General features: G+C 41.7%; 1 protein-coding gene across 1 annotated transcript in view; it reads right to left on the bottom strand.

The window, feature by feature from the left end:
* The window catches only part of ITSN2 (intersectin 2), a 152,577-nt gene extending 136,274 nt beyond the window's left edge, over positions 1–16,303 (bottom strand). The window contains exon 1 of the mRNA XM_010358494.2: positions 15,836–16,303. The gene's annotated coding sequence lies outside the window, so the exon portion shown is untranslated. The remainder of the gene's footprint in view (positions 1–15,835) is intronic.
* Between the last annotated feature and the right edge of the window lie 492 nt (positions 16,304–16,795).

Genomic DNA, 16,795 nt, shown 5'->3' with positions numbered 1-16,795 from the left:
AACTCTACATAATATTCAGCAGGATGGATAGATCAAAATTTATTTTTTAATAGACACGTAATACATTTATATTCTCATTGTAAAAACTTAAAACATACAAATAAAGTCAATTTCTTTTGACCACCCTTCCCCATAAGTCTCTTAAATTACCCAATGTTGTTAACAACATGACCTGTATCCACGGATCTTTTTCTATGCATTAGAATAATAGATATTATATTAATAGTAAGCTTTTACCTGTAACATATGATATAAATGCTGTTAATCTAGCTTGTCTTTTAATTTTAGGGCATCTTTCATTATACCAATTTAAATTTGTTTATCTTTCCTTTATGACTTGCCATACAAAGTCATTAAGTGAGTGAGTGTCTTGTCATACAAAGAAAGGCCTGTCTCATACCAGGTCTTATACCAGAAAGTTGTCCTATCTTTTATTCTAGTACCTCTATGATTCAGGGGTTTTATGTACATATTTGATCTATGTGGATTTTATTTTGGAGTGAAGAAATGGATATGAGTCCGAATTGTTTGCACTACCCTTCTACCACCACCACTTGCAATGTCTAGTAGTGTCTACCCTTCTTATCTCTATGACCCCAAGACTATATCCCAGCCCACAAAGATGGAAAGGCAGAAGGCTACGTAGAGTATAGCACAGAAAGGAGGGTGGGGATTAACTGCAGAGAGGAAAAACTTGACAAACACTACTTCAGCCAGGTGGTCAAGGTCAACATCAACAGTCATAAACCATGCAGACAGTATGTGCTCTTGATAAGATGAAAGTATCATTTTGCCTTTGTGATCTTCCTCCTAAAAATTCATTAACTTAATCCAAGCATGACAAATCATCAAATTCCAATATACCCATAATATATTTATATATCTTCTATAATATCTGTCCAGTAACCTCTCAAAACTGTCAAAGTCATCAAAAACAAGGAAAGTCTAAGGAACAGTCACAACCAAGAGGAGCCTAAGGAGTCATGACAGCTAAATGGATTGTGGTAACCTGAACAGAATAAGGACATTAAGAAAAAACTAAGGAAACTGAAATACTGCATAGACTTCAGTTAATAATACAATCAATATTGGTTCATTATTTCTAACAAACATACCATGCTAAGATATTAATAATAGGGGAAACCATGCGTGGGACGCATGAAGGGATACATATATGGGAACTCTGCTCTATTTGCTCTATTTTTCTCTAAATTTAAAACTTTAAAAAACAATTAAGCCTATCAATTTCATTTTTTTTTTTTTGAGACGAGTCTCACCTTGTCGCCCAGGCTGGAGTGCAGTGGCCAGATCTCAGCTCACCACAAGCTCCGCCTCCTGGGTTTACACCATTCTCCTGCCTCAGCCTCCCGAGTAGCTGGGACTACAGTCGCCCGCCACCACGCCGGGCTAGTTTTTTGCATTTTTTTAGTAGAGACGGGGTTTCACCGTGTTAGCCAGGATGGTCTCGATCTCCTGACCTCGTGATCCGCCCATCTCGGCCTCCCAAAGTGCTGGGATTACAGGCTTGAGCCACCGCGCCCAGCCCTATCAATTTTATAAAAAGCAAATACCTCAGAAGTAGAAGAGTATAGGTAAACATGTGCCTCTAATTTTGACCACATTCATTAAAAACAAAATACCCACTAGATCCATATAGAAATTTATCTTTTTTTTTTTTTTTGAGACGGAGTCTGGCTCTGTCGCCTAGGCTGGAGTGCAGTGGCGCAATCCTGGCTCACTGCAACCTCCGCCTCCTGGTTTCAAGTGATTCGCCTGCCTCAGCCTCCTGAGTAGCTGCTACTACAGGCACCCGCCACCACGCCCGGTTAATTTTTTTTGTATTAGTAGAGATGAGGTTTCACCATATTGGCCAGGCTGGTCTTGAACTCCTGACCTTGTGATCTGCCCACCTTGGCCTCCCAAAGTGCTGGGATTACAGGCATGAGCCACCGCAACCTGCAGAAATTTATCTTAAGAAAAAAATCTAAAGAAGGAAAATAGATTGCAAGGATGCACAGTACAGTTTTACCAATATTAGAAAAAATACAAATAAGCTAATTTATCCAAAAATAGAGAAAGAAGCAAAAAATTAAAGTTATATTCACTCAGAATATTATTTACCTATTACAAATGATAATTTCGAGGCTACAGGAGATAGGAAATGTTTATTATATAACGTAAATTTTTTTAAAAAAATACAAATTGTAGGCCAGGCGCTATGGCTCACACCTGTAATCCCAGCACTTTGGGAGGCCGAAGCAGGTGGATCACCTGAGGTCAGGAGTTTGAGACCAGCCTGACCAACATGGAGAAACCCCATCCCTACTGAAAATACAAAATTAGCCGGGCGTGGTGGTGCATGCCTGTAATCCCAGCTACTCGGTAGGCTGAGGCAGGAAAATCGCTTGAACCCGGGAGTCGCAGGTTGAGGTGAGCCAAGATCGTGCCATTGCACTCCACCCCAGGCAAGAAGAGCGAAACTCCATCTCAAAAAAAAAAAAAAAAATTGTAGAATATGAATGCAAATTTGGGTATTCCTTTTTTTTTTTTTTTAACTTACATGAACCACATATACCAAAATGTTAAGTGATTAAAAACAGACAAGGCTAAACACAGAGGCTAATGCTTGTAATCCCAGCGCTTTTGGGAGGCCAACACAAGAGGATCGTTTGAGGCCAGGAGTTCAAGACCAGCCTAGGAATGTAGTGAGACCCCATCTCTACTAATAATTTTAAAATTAGCTGGGTATGGTGGGTGGTGTGCATCTACAGTCCTAACTACTCAGGAGACTGAGGTGGGAGGATCACTGGAACCCAAGAGTTCGAGATTACAGTGAGCTATGAACATGAGACTGAACTCCAGCTGGACAACAGTGAGACTCTGTATCTATAAAAATAAATAAAAACTAAAAGTAAAAAAACAAATACTAAGATCTTAGTAAAGATCTTACTCTTCAGTAAAGAGAAGTCTATGGTAAACTTACAACTAGTTTTTCAAACACTATGGTTTTTTTTTTTTTTTTTTTTTTTTTTTTTTTGCGACAGAGTTTCACTCTATTGCCCAGGCTGGAGTGCAGTGGCGCAATATCGGCTCACTGCAACCTCCGCCTCCTGGGTTCAAGTGATTCCCCTGTCTCAGCCTCCCAAGTAGGTCTAGGGAGGTGCCCACCACCACGCCTGACTAATTTTTTGTACTTTTAGTAGAGACATTTAAGTAGAGACAAGATTTCACCATGTTGGCCAGGCTGGTCTCGAACTCCTGACCTCAAGTAACCCGCCCGCCTCAGCCTCCCAAAGTGCTAGGATTACAGGCATGAGCCACAGAACCCAGCAGCCCTTGTCTATTTTTCAGTCTATTATAAATGATAATAAATAACAAGTCTCTTTTACTAAAAGCATTTAACTGAAATTACCACTTCATCTCAAATCCAGTCATGCTCCATCTTGTGCTAAAAACTACAGAGGAAAAGTACACTACAACAAACACACCCTACTGCAGGGGCAGAAAGAGCCTGGCATCTAAGCTGATACCACACCCCATAAGGGCCTGCATGTGAATAACTTTTATCTGTGATTGGCAGTTTCAGATCTCAACCAAAAGGCTAACAGAACAAAAGAGTAAAGAAATCCCAAGTAGCAGCTAATGGGCAGAAAAGCATTCGTCCATTTTCCTATGCTATCAAGCCAATTAAAATTTTTTTTAATTACCAATATACTTCAATTACTACAAATAAAGCATACTATCACTGCGCAAAGATAGCACTTTTGAACATAACATCAAAAGAAACATCCAAGAAAGTAAACATAAAATAATAATAAATGTGGGCCAGTTGCAGTGGCTCACACCTGTAATCCCAGCATTCTTGGAGGCCAAGGCAGGACGACAGCTTGAGCTCAGGAGTTTAAGACCAGTCTGAACAACATAGACTCTGTCCCTACAACAATCATCATCATCATCATCATCATCACCACCACCACCATCATCAACATGCAATGAGGATTTGTTTAAAGCAAACTCCAAAATCTAACAGGGAAAAAAATTACCAGGAAAAAATAAAATAAGAGATATTGTAACACAGAATTTGTTACACTAAAACCAATAGCATACCCAGAAAACATCCTTCACTCACACCACCACCTAACCAAAGCAAGGTCTCACTTCCCCAAAAGATTTTGAACCATAAATTTACAAATTCTTTTCATCAACCTGAATTCTTTAATTTGGATGGTCATGGACTTTTTTTTTTTTTAATCTGATAAAACCTACGGTTGTTCTCCCTGGAAAAACACAAATGTACAAAGTCTGGCACATAATTCCGAAGGTTTCACACCTCCAAAGCCAACTGTAGACTTTCAGACAATTCATGCATTCCATAGCTTAAATGTTTAATAACATACACAAACCCTCATTCTTAAAAAAAGATAATGAAGTGGGAAAGACCCTTCCAATTATGTAATCCATTCTTTCCCAAACTATTTTTTTAAAGGAATAAAGAATGGCTACTCCATAGGCAGAACAGCAGCCTCACTCCCAAACTATTCTAACCATCACCCACCTAAGTAGGACAAGAGATCTAACCTTCCTACCTCCTCCCATTTTCTAGTACACAAATAACTCCCTAATGAAGAATTGTAGCAATGTAACAAGTACACAAGAGCAAAACGGTCCACAAAAATTTAAATGTAACATTAATTCTACAATTATATTCATCCAAAAATAACATCAATTGGAACCACAGCCAATTTGAGACACCACCACTGATGCAGTGAAAATAATATCTTCTGAGTGTGGGCATGCATAGGATTAATTTTCTAGTGCTGCCAAAGCATGGTATAGCTGACAGATTTCTTAGAAGAAAACTAAACTAGAGCCCTCAGTAAGTTCTAGAAGCCGGCTAATTTTAGTTTGTGAATACTAAATTTCAGTAATCCTTAGTAACTCAGATTATTGGTAGGCAGCCTATTCTAATACATAAATATCAGAGGTTATGGGAATGGAATAACAATAACCCCTGAGGAATGAGGGACAACTTGTTTTTCTGGTTCATTATCCATTAGGAAAAGCTTCTGATCTAGTGTGTGTCTTGGACAATACTGAGCAAGCATGAATCTAAGCCAATAATTTTCAACAATTTTTCCACTGTGATTCTGAGTAATGGCTCACCAATAGCATAAAATGAACAACGTAAACTGGAACCCACATACCTCGCTAGAGGGGAATATAAAATAGATCAACTGCTTTGGAAAACAATTCAGAATTTCCTCAAAATCTTAAACACAGGTTACCATGTAAGTCAGCAATTCCACCCCTAAGTATGAGCCCAAAATAAATAAAAACGTGTCTCAAAACCTGTATACAAATGCTCACAGCAGCATTATTCATAACAGCCAAAAAGTGGAAACAACCAAGTGGAAGCAAATGTCCATCAAATACAGATGAATGAATAAACAAAATGTGGTATATCCATATAATCCATAAATTATTATTTGGCCATAAAAAGGAATGAAGTATTGATCCATGCTATAACATTGATGAATCTTGAAAACACTATGGTAAGTAAAAGAAGTGAGTCGCAAAAGACCATATATTGTATAATTCCATTTATACGAAATGTCTAAGATAGGCAATTTCATAGACACAGAAAGTAGACTAGTGGCTACCTAGAGCTAGGGGTGTTGGAGATGGAAAGTGACTGCCATTGGATATAGGAGGTTCTTTTAAGAACGATGAAAATGTTCTAAAATTAGATAGTGATACTGGTTGCGCAAGTCTGTGAATATACTAAAAAACACTGAACTATAAACTTTAAACGCCGGGCGCGGTGGCTCAAGCCTGTAATCCCAGCACTTTGGGAGGCTGAGACGGGCGGATCACGAGGTCAGGAGATCGAGACCATCCTGGCTAACACGGTGAAACCCCGTCTCTACTAAAAATACAAAAAAAAACTAGCCGGGCGAGGTGGCGGCGCCTGTAGTCCCAGCTACTGGGAGGCTGAGGCAGGAGAATGGCGTGAACCCGGGAGGCGGAGCTTGCAGTGAGCTGAGATCTGGCCACTGCACTCCAGCCTGGGTGACAGAGTGAGACTCCGTCTCAAAAAATAAAATAAAATAAAATAAAATAAAATAAAATAAACTTTAAAAGGGTGAACTTTGTAATACATATCTCTATAAAGCTGTTTTTTATCTATTCAAATGACACACAAGGTGTTTTAGGCTCTACCTTCTGCCTACCTTTCCAGGTATTTCAACCTCCCCACCTCCACCTCCATTTGATCTTATTCCCATGCCCCCTCTCTTTGCACCTGTGGAACCACCTACCTTCTGAGCGACACTTCCACTAATGATAGCTTCCTTTGCCACAGTCCATTTCATCTCATATTATCTCATTAAACTACATACCAGCTAGTATTGTTACTTTTATTTTCATGCCTGCCCCACTTCTATTAGACTGTGAGCTCCTGAATGGCTCTTTAACTTCAAATACCTAGTGCCCAGCAGTCAGCCACGTGATAGGCACTAAAATATTCTTTAATAAGCACAGGTTAGCATCCTTTCAACTGCACAGAAGGCAAACAAACCGAGGAACTTGAGTTTGAATCCCAGTGCAAGTACTTCCTAGCTCTGTGGACTTCCACATGACATAGGTTCAATTTCCTAACCAAGTAATGTGGATACAGTAGACCCCCTTATCTGTAGTTTCACTTTCTGAAGTTTCAGGTACCTGTGGTTGACCACGGTCTGAAAATATAAAGTGGATAATTCCAGAAATAAACACTTTATAAATTTTTAATTGTGCACCATCCTGAGCAGCATGGTAAAATCTTGCATTGCCCTCCTCTGTCCCAACCAGGACGAAAATCATCCCTTTGTTCAGGGTGTATCCACTGTGTCTATGCTGCCTGCCCGTTAGTCACTTAGCAGCTGTCTCAGTTATCAGATCGACTGTCACAGTATCACAGTGCTTGTGTTCAAGTAACCCTTATTTTATTAATAATGACCCCAAAGTGCAAGAGTAGTGAGGCTGGCAATTCAGATATACCAAGGAGAAGCGACGTCGTTTAAGTGAAAAGGTGAAAGTTCTCAATACGGAAAGGAAAAAATTGTATGCTGAGGTTGCTAAGATCTACAGTAAGAACAAGTCTTATATCTGTGAAATTGTTAACAGCATATTGTTATAATTGTTCAATTTTATTGTTATTATTAATCTCTTACTGTGCCTAATTTATAAATTAAACTTTATCATAGGTACGTATATACAGGAAAAGACATAGTGTATATAGGTTTCTGTACTATCCACGGTTTCAGGCATTCACTAGGGGTTTTGGAATCTATCCTTGCAGATAAGCAAGTACTACTGTAATTGTACCTAAATGCCAGGTTATTTTAAGGCCTAGATATCACATCTGGAAAACATCTGGCACATAGAAGGTGTCCATAAATAATGATTATTACAACAATCATTTCAACATTATTTTAATTACAATCACTAATCAACTTGTTTTACTGAAACAAATTAGAGTTGAACCAATTATTAATAAAGGGATATGTTTTTCTCACTGTAATCAATATTTGAGAAAAAAGTTATCATTTCTATCTAGAGGCTTAGGGTCCCAAACATACAAAGCATTAAGACCTAAAAGCCTCAAAGAAGATAACTTCTCATACAAACTTAGTTCTTAATTCTAGTTCTGCAATTTAACAACCTCCATATAGATTTTTATGCACAAATTATAAGCTCAGATTTTTATAAATGTTAAGTTTAGCCTTCAAAAGATCAACCAATAAGCCAGGAGACATAAAACAGGAATAGTAAACTAATACTGAAGTGGTTAGTACTCAAATTCTATTGAAGACTTAAAACTAATTTTTGAAGAATAGTCAACAACTCTGAACAAGACTACTCACCCACACAAAGGGGGATAAAAATACCTAAGAATAGCTTGTGACTCAGCCTGCATTTCTATAAGGGGTGGAAGGGGACCTGACTATTTAGCCTATTGTCATCTGTCTCATATCAAGACTAAATATTACATTAAAACTATTTACGTGGCATGAATAAAAAGTACAGAGGGAAAGAAATTCAGCTAGATGCTTCACTTTCAAGTAAAATATCGCCTCTTTGAAACAAAGACAACTTTTAAGTTTTGAAGCCATACAAGAAAACTAAAGAAAGAATAAACAGATTCTATATCATCTATATAATAAATATTTAAAATTTCCTTGAAAACAAACTTAAAAGGTAAACAAATGGGGAAAATCACAACACATAAGCAGTTAATATTTTAATGTACACAGGGCTATTAAAATAGATAATGAAAACACTAAAACCTCAAATAATCTACGAAAGAAGAAACAGAAGAAATAAAAGTAGTTAATAAATGTTAACATCATTAATAATTAGGAAAACGAGGCTAGGCACAGTGGCTCATGCCTGTAATCCCAGCACTTTGGGAGGCTGAGCAGGGGCGAATCGTCTGAACTCAGGAGATCGAGGCCAGTCTGGGAAACATGGTGTAAACCTGCCTCAATAAAAACTACAAAAAAATTAGTTGGTCCCAGCGGGAGGCTGAGGTGGCAGGATGGCTGGAGCCCAAGAGAAGGAGGTTGCAGTGAGCTGAGATCCCGCCACTGCACTCCAGCCTGGGCAACAGAGCCAGACCCTGTCTCAAAAACAAAACAAAACACTGGCCAATATCCAGGGCTAGCAAAGGTGAATGAAACTGGGTGCTTGCAGGCATAGCCCATGGGAGTACATATTGGTATAACTCTTCGGAAGGCACTCTGAAAACATATATCAAGAGTCCTACCAATATTCATATCCTATAAAGCAATAATTTCATTTCTGGGAATCTATCATAAGGAAATAACAGTAAATGCGGGAAATGCTTTAATTACAAAGATATGGTATTAGTAATTACTGAATTCAGCATTAGTAATTACTGAAAAAAACTAAAAATGAATGTTCAAAAATAAAAGAATATACTAAGCCAAGTATCATGCTTCCACTTAAAATCAAATTCATACGATACGTGAATTAAATCCCAATAAAGCTACTTTGTGATCAAGTTCAGTTAGACCACATAATAACATGGAAGCTACTTATATTCTTATAATTTAAAACTTACATTTTGATATAAATGTGCATATTTATCATTATGAAAAATGAAAACAGCAGCCATCCATCATCAATATTTACTAAGTGCCAAGCCCTACACTACAAGTCATTACAAGTTATCATGGTTACCTCGTTATCACTGATACCATCACCAGGCCCACCCTGGAAGGGTCTCAGGCCCAGGGCCATTACCAACTGTGGGGCTGGCCCAAGATAAATTACACTTTAAAGAAGGCCTCACTAAACATTTTCATAGGCTCCTTGGGAATGTTAAAAACAAATTTGGAAATTGAGCCCAATGGGATTGTGGGTCTGTTCTACCCTACTTTCCAGCCCTCTTATATAGATTATTCCGATGGTAAGATTAAAAATTAAGGGCAAAAAGGCTATTTTCCTTTCCAGTCACAGGGTAAAACAAAGACCAAAATAAGAACTATGTTAGGTTAGTTTGAAATTTCTCACTGAACCAAGTTAAAATAATAGGCAACATTAAGCACTTACACTAAGCAGAAGTCACTGTGCTAATAAGCACTTTAGATTACATATAACAACACTAGGAGCTAGGTAATATTTCCCTATTTCACACATGAGGAAACAGAAACTGAAGAGAATTAAAGTAACTTTCCCAAGATTATATAGTTATTTGGTGTCAGAGCTGGGAGCAGGAGGTCTAACTTCAGAGGCTGTACTCTTATCTTCTATAGTTATGATGAAAATAAATGAAATTTGTATTAAAATCACATATACTTTATCTAAAAGGAATATGCATTTGTGAAGAAAATGATCTAAAGAATATGAAACAGTTAAATAAAACGAGTGTTTACCGTCTGGTAATAGTCCCCTAATCCACTAAATGTCTACCATAATCCACTGCTGAATAGCTCCACAAGTAAATAAATCATTTAATGTCCTGATGTATCTATGAAGTTATATTTTAAATGAACCTCTTGAAATAACACTATACAGTCTGCAAATGAAATATGCTGCCCTCTTGGAGCTGTGAAAATACATATTTCTTGCAACTGTCCTAATTCTGTTCAGTTTCCTCCCTTCCTCTCCCACTTCCTCTTTGCTCTCAGATCCTTTAAGACCAGTTCAGTTTCCTCCTCCTCAAGAATACCTATATTCACACTTTACCCAAGAGAACTCTAACATTAGTGTCGGCGCTCTGCAGCGGTAGGATGTTACAAAATCCAAAAAATGAACTCAAGTAAAAAATACAGTATTTCTGATGTACCTTCAACTTTAGATCTATCCACACTTACAGAATTAATTATAAACATTCTTATTTTTCTACTTCACACTCGGAATTCTGCCTTTAAAATCAGCACACAGGCAGGGCGCGGTGGCTCAAGCCTGTAATCCCAGCACTTTGGGAGGCCAAGACGGGCGGATCACGAGGTCAGGAGATCGAGACCATCCTGGCTAACACGGTGAAACCCCGTCTCTACTGAAAAATACAAAAAACTAGCCAGGCGTGGTGGCGGGCACCTGTAGTCCCAGCTACTCGGGAGGCTGAGGCAGGAGAATGGTGTAAATCCTGGAGACAGAGCTTGCAGTGAGCTGAGATCCCGCCACTGCACTCCAGCCTGGGTGACAGAGCGAGACTCCGTCTCAAAAAAAAAAAAAAAAAAAAAAAAAAAAAAAAAAAATCAGCACACAGTAACCAAAACAGCATGGCATTGGTACCAAAGCAGACGTATAGGCCAATGGAGCAGAACAGAGACCTCAGAAATACCACCACACATCTACAACCATCTGATCTTCGACAAACAAGACAAAAACAAGCAATGGGGAAAGGATCTCCTATTCTGTAAATGTTGTTGGGAACACTGGCTAGCCATATGCAGAAAACTGAAACTGGACCGCTTCCTCACACCTTATACAAAAATTAACTTGAGATGAATTAAAGACTTAAATGTAAAACCCAAAACCATAAAATCCTAGAAGAAAACCTAGGCAATACCATTCAGGACACAGGCATGGGCAAAGACTTCATGACAAAAATGCCAAAAGCAATTGCAACAAAAGCCAAAATTGACAAATAGGATCTAATTAAACTAAAGAGCTTCAGCACAGCAAAAGAAACTATCATCAGGCCAGCGCGGTGGCTCACGCCTATAATCCTAGCACTACAGGAGCCTGAGGTGGGAGGATCACCTGAGGTCAGGAATTCCAGGCCAGCCTGGCCTGCATGGTGAAACCCTGTCTCTACTAAAAAAAAAAAAAATACAAAAAGGCCAGGCATGGTGACTCACGCCTGTAATCCCAGCACTTTGGGAGGCCAAGGCAGGCGGATCACCTGAGGTCAGGAGTTTGAGACCAGCCTGGACATGATGAAACCCCGTCTCTGCTAAAAATACAAAAATTAGCCGGGCATGGCGGCAGGTGCCTGTAATCCCAGCTACTCGGGAGGCTGAGGCAGGAGAATCGTTTGAACCTGGGAGGCGGAGGTTGCAGTGAGCTGAGATCGCGCAACATTGCACTCCAGCTTGAGGGACAAGAGCAAGACTTCGTCTCAAAAAAAAAAAAAAGTTTGGCGTGGTAGCACATGCCTATAATCCCAGCTACTCGGGAGGCTGAGGCAAGAGAATTGCTTGTACCTGGTAGGCAGAGATTGTGGTGAGCCAAGATTGCACCACGGCACTCCAGCCTGGGAGACAGAGCAAGACTCTGTCTCAAACAAACAAAAAAATATATCACCAGAGTGAACAGGCAACCTACAGAATGGGAGAAAATTTTTGCAATCTACCCATCTGACAAAGGTCTAATATCCAGAATTTACAAGAAACTTAAACAAATCTACAAGAAAAAAAACAATCCCATCAAAAAGTGGGCGAAGGATATGAATAGACACTTCTCAAAAGAAGACATTTTCGAGGCCAACAAACATATGAAAAAAAGCTCAACATCACTGATCATCAGAGAAATGCAAATCAAAACCACAATGATGGCCGGGCATGTGGCTCAAGCCTGTAATCCTAGCACTTTGGGAGTGCTCAAGCCTGTAATCCTAGCACTTTGGGAGGCCGAGGCGGGTGGCTCAGCTGAGGTTAGGGGTTTGAGACCCGCCTGGCCAACATGGCGAAACCCTGTCTCTACTAAGACAAAAATTGGCAGGGCGTGGTGGCGGGCGTCTGTAATCCCAGTTACTCGGGAGGCTGAGGCAGAAGAATCGCTTGAGCCCAGGAGGCGGAGGTTGCAGTGAGCCGGGATCGTGCCATTGCACTACAGACTGGGCAACAAAAGTGAGACTCCGTCTCAAAAAAAAAAAAAAAAAAAAGAAAACACACACACACACACACACACACACACACACACACAATGAGATACCATTTCATGCCAGTCAGAATGGTGATTATTAAAAAGTCAGGAAACAATAGATGCTGGTGAGGCTGCGGTGAAACGGAATGCTTTTACGCTGTTGCTGGGAATGTAAATTGCTTCAACCACAGTGGAAAATAGTACGGTGATTCCTCAAGGATCTAGAACCAGAAATACCATTCGACCCAGCAATCTCATTAATGGGTATATACCCAAAGGAATATAAATCATTCTACTATAAAGACACATGCACATGGATGTTTATTGCAGCACTATTTACAATAGCAAAGACACCAAACCAACCCAAATGCCCATCAATGATAGACTGGATAAAGAAAATGTGATACTACGCACCATGGAATACTATGGGGACATAAAAAGGAATAAGATCATGTCCTTTGCAGAGACACGGATGAAACTGGAAGCCATCATCTTCAGCAAGCTAACACAGGAACAGAAAACCAAACACCTGCATGTTCTCACTCATATGTGGGAGTTGAACATTGAGAACACATGGACACAGAGAGGGGCACAACACACACCAAGATCTGTTGTGGGGGGGAAATGAGGAAAGGGGACTTAGAGGACGGGTCAATAGGTGCAGCAAACCACCATGGCACACGTATACCTATGCAACAAACCCGCACGTTCTGCACGTGTATCCCATTTTTTGTTTTTTTTAAGAAGTAATTTTTTAATAATTTTAATTAAAAAAAAAATCGGCGCACAGGAAAGTCCGCCTTTCTTCAAAAACAGTTTTTTACAAATGTTTTCCATAAATAAGTAAGGTACTAAAAAAACTTGAATCCAAAAAAAGAAAAAGAAAATGCACGTTAGATGGTAATAAATATATCACATTTTTGGTAATGTAATTCGTTTATTCTGAGTCATTTCTGCAACTTGGTAATATGTTTTGCAAGTAAATATAATATGTAAAAATGCTACCTAATGGACTAATATGTACTTTCACTCATTCACTCAACACATTTTTTTTTACTGAATGCCCATGTAACTCTTTTTTTTTGAGACAGAGTCTCACTCTTGCTCAGGCTGTAGAGCAGTGGCACGACCTCAGCTCACCGCAACCTCCGCCTCCCAGGTTCAACGATTCTCCTGCCTCAGCCTCTTGAGTGGCTGGGACTACAGGTGCGCTCCACCACGCCTGGCTAATTTTTTGTATCTTTTAGTAGAGACAGGGTTTCACCATCTTGGCCGGTCTCAAACTCCTGACCTTGTGATCTGCCCGCCTCAACCTCCCAAACTGCTGGGATTACAGGCGTGAGCCACCGTGCCCGACCTATACAACTCTTTTTTAAATTTATGAACCAAGATGACTATACCAGATAAGGCACAGGTGCTGAAGTTAAAAGGCTCTTGGTTTGAAACCTGGCTATTGTACTTACTAGCTCAGAGACCTAAAGTAGTCAAACTTCAGGTTAACATTTCACTTATCTTTTTGATGGGAGGATAATAATTACTCCTAGGGCCTTAGTAAGCTTTAAACGATTATGTAAAACACTTAGCATAGAGTCCAACATGCAGTTACGTGCTTGATAAATGACAACCATGGTAAACATATTTTATACTGAACAAAGTATAGTTGAAGGAGACAGCCAACATGTGATCCTTCTGTCTTACTAAAGATGGAAATTTGTGAAACTCTACATTAAAACTAAAAATCCTAAGGTTACATATGAAATTTCCCACTCTTTAAAAAAGATACACTAACCACATAAGGTTAAATGATTTTTTAAAATAAGAAAGAAAAAAACAACAACAAAGAAAAGCGTCTTGAAAGCTGCTGAGTTTGGGTGACGGATACATGCTATTTTTGTGAAAATACAAATTTTTTAACACTATTAATCCAATCCCCAGAACATGCCTAACACACCTCCTCATATTCAGGAGAAATCAAGATTTTAGCCTTGAGAGGTACTGAACAATGGTACCTCCCTGCTTAATAATTCTGTACAGGTCAAGTTTTCTCGGACGAGTTTACCTTTCATTATAAAGGTGGGCACAGGGAATAGTTATAAATACATGGAAGGGCGAAAAAATGCAAGCTTTTCAACTGCTTATTAATACTACATCAAAATAGCAGCAATGAACATTTTTTCCACGTTTTCAAAAACATAAAATAAATCCACTTTATTTACTTTTGTAATTACAAGAGACTGACAGGCACGGCCAAAAAAAGCTCAAAGTAAACACATCAGAGTTGTCAGTATCTTTAAATTTTGAAGGACGTCATTACTAATTCGTGTAAATGTTTTATGCGATGTTTCTAGGTAGCGTTTAGGTTTTATCACTGATTAACAACATAGCACACCAGCACAGGGAGAGAGGCAATTTTTCGAAACGCTTAAGAAGCTTTAACCTATAAGAGCTTATGCTACCTAAACTGAGCTAACAATATAAAATTTCAAGTCACACCTTGCCTATTTCTGAATAAGCAAACAAACACCAGTGAAACAAACTAGAAGCACAGAGCAAAGCAAGTCATTTCTGTGCTAACCTTAATTCCTATCATAAAGGGGTTGGCTTCATCAAAACATATTCCTATTTCGGTATTAACACAAGTTTCAAATAAAGCACACTTGCCATTGGTAATTCTGGAGCGACAAAGCGCATAATTAATAAATTCAAATGGAGCATCTTTCTACAGGATGCAAAGCCATCTGCAGTTTCAGCCTCGGTTTACCCACTCACTATGCATATGCAGACGTCTTTAAAAAAATAAAAATAAAAATAAACTTTTATCTTGCCTGAGAGATTACATCTCTCGGTGCTTCCTGTATATCCTGCAAGTCAATAACGCCGAAGGTAAATTTAACATTTCCAACTCCGGAGGAACGCGAGCGGTGGACGCCAAGCATCCGCCCACTGTCCTCTCGTGACTCGGGCTACTTTGACGCACTGGGATGCGGCTCACCTGACATTCCGCACTAATCCTTGCCAGGAAGGAAAACCAACTCCGCGAAAATAAAATGGGTCCGCGAGGAGGCGTGCGGGTGCCCCCAGAGCTCTCTTCTGCTTGCACCCCGAAAGTGAGGGGGCCACGCCGCCCCCCGACCCTTGCCGGCGTCCGCCACCTGCCAGACGAGGCCGCGGTCGGGGACCCGGGCTCGGCCGCAAGGAAGGGGCAGCCCAGCCCAGGCCCCCACGGCGTCCGCCCCGGCCGGGCGGCAGGGGAAGGAACCCGGGGCCGGAGGTTTCCGCCCGGCACGGCCGAGCCCGCCAGGGGCCTAGCTCGGGGCCGCCAGTGCTCCCGAGGACCCGTCCCAGTCGTGCGGAGGGTGCAGCCGCCTCAGCCCGGTCGGGGGAGCCTCCCGGCAGCGGGCGCGGCGCCCGCACCTGCCCCGCGCCTTCCGGCAGCCCAGCTAGCGGCTTCACCCACCTGGCGCCCTCGCCGCACCTCCCGCACGTCACGGCACGACTCCGCGCTCCTCAGCACCGGCAGTCTGGGCGCGGGCAGGCGCCGGGAGACCCTGCTCTGCCGCCGTCGCCGCCGCTGCAGCCGGCTTGGTCGTCAGGCCGCCGCCAGCGAACCTGTTGCGTAGCCTGTCACAGCCGCTCAGGGCTCCGCGGGCGCCGCCTCAGCCCCACGACAACATGGCGGCCGCGGCCTCCGCAGGAAGCCGGGGGGCGGGGAGGTAGGCGCCGGGCCGGGCAGCTGACGGCCCGCCCGCTGCCGGGCACCGACTCCTCACCCTCCGGAGCCCGAAACTGCCCGGGCGTGGCTCCTCACCCCCGGAGTTCCGGGGCACTGAACCCTGAAAGTCTGCTCCGAATCTGTCGGGTCCGAAGCGCTCCTCTCTGCCCTCGGGGAGGCCCCAAAGCCCCAGACCGGGCAGCCCTTCCTGGAGCTGCGGAGACCCACCTGGCTCCTCCTCTGCGAGGTGACATGTTGAACTTGGGTGGTGCTTTTCCTGCCACGGCAGACCCTGGGGTTTTGGAAAGTCCCAAGCAATGCCTGCCACATCGCTGTTGCACCCCGCCACGGGGCTCTCCCTGGAACCTTCTCACTCGCCGAAGTTTTCTCCACTGATGTGGGGGCACAAATTCTCTGGGAATTGGGGGGTGGAAGATGGGAAGGAGGTCGATCCCACCCTTGCCCATGGGTCTGTTACAGGCCTCTTGAACCCTTCTCTGGGACCTGGAGGACTTAACCATACCCTCTGTCATCCATTTACCATTCCTCGCCCTCCGCCGTAACACACGCGGAGCGCCCACAAGGAGCATCCTCCACGCTAGTCGCACAGTAGGAAGACTCTGTCCCCATAGACCCTAGCACGACGAAGCTAAACTTTCCTCCCCACCGCTCGCCAAGGGAAAGGCCAAGCTCAAACTCAGAATT

This window comes from Rhinopithecus roxellana, chromosome 17 (genome assembly GCF_007565055.1).
Source record: "Rhinopithecus roxellana isolate Shanxi Qingling chromosome 17, ASM756505v1, whole genome shotgun sequence".
Lineage (NCBI taxonomy): Eukaryota > Metazoa > Chordata > Mammalia > Primates > Cercopithecidae > Rhinopithecus > Rhinopithecus roxellana.
The sequence above is the reverse complement of the archived record's forward strand: the minus strand, read 5'-3'. Positions and strand labels throughout refer to the sequence as shown.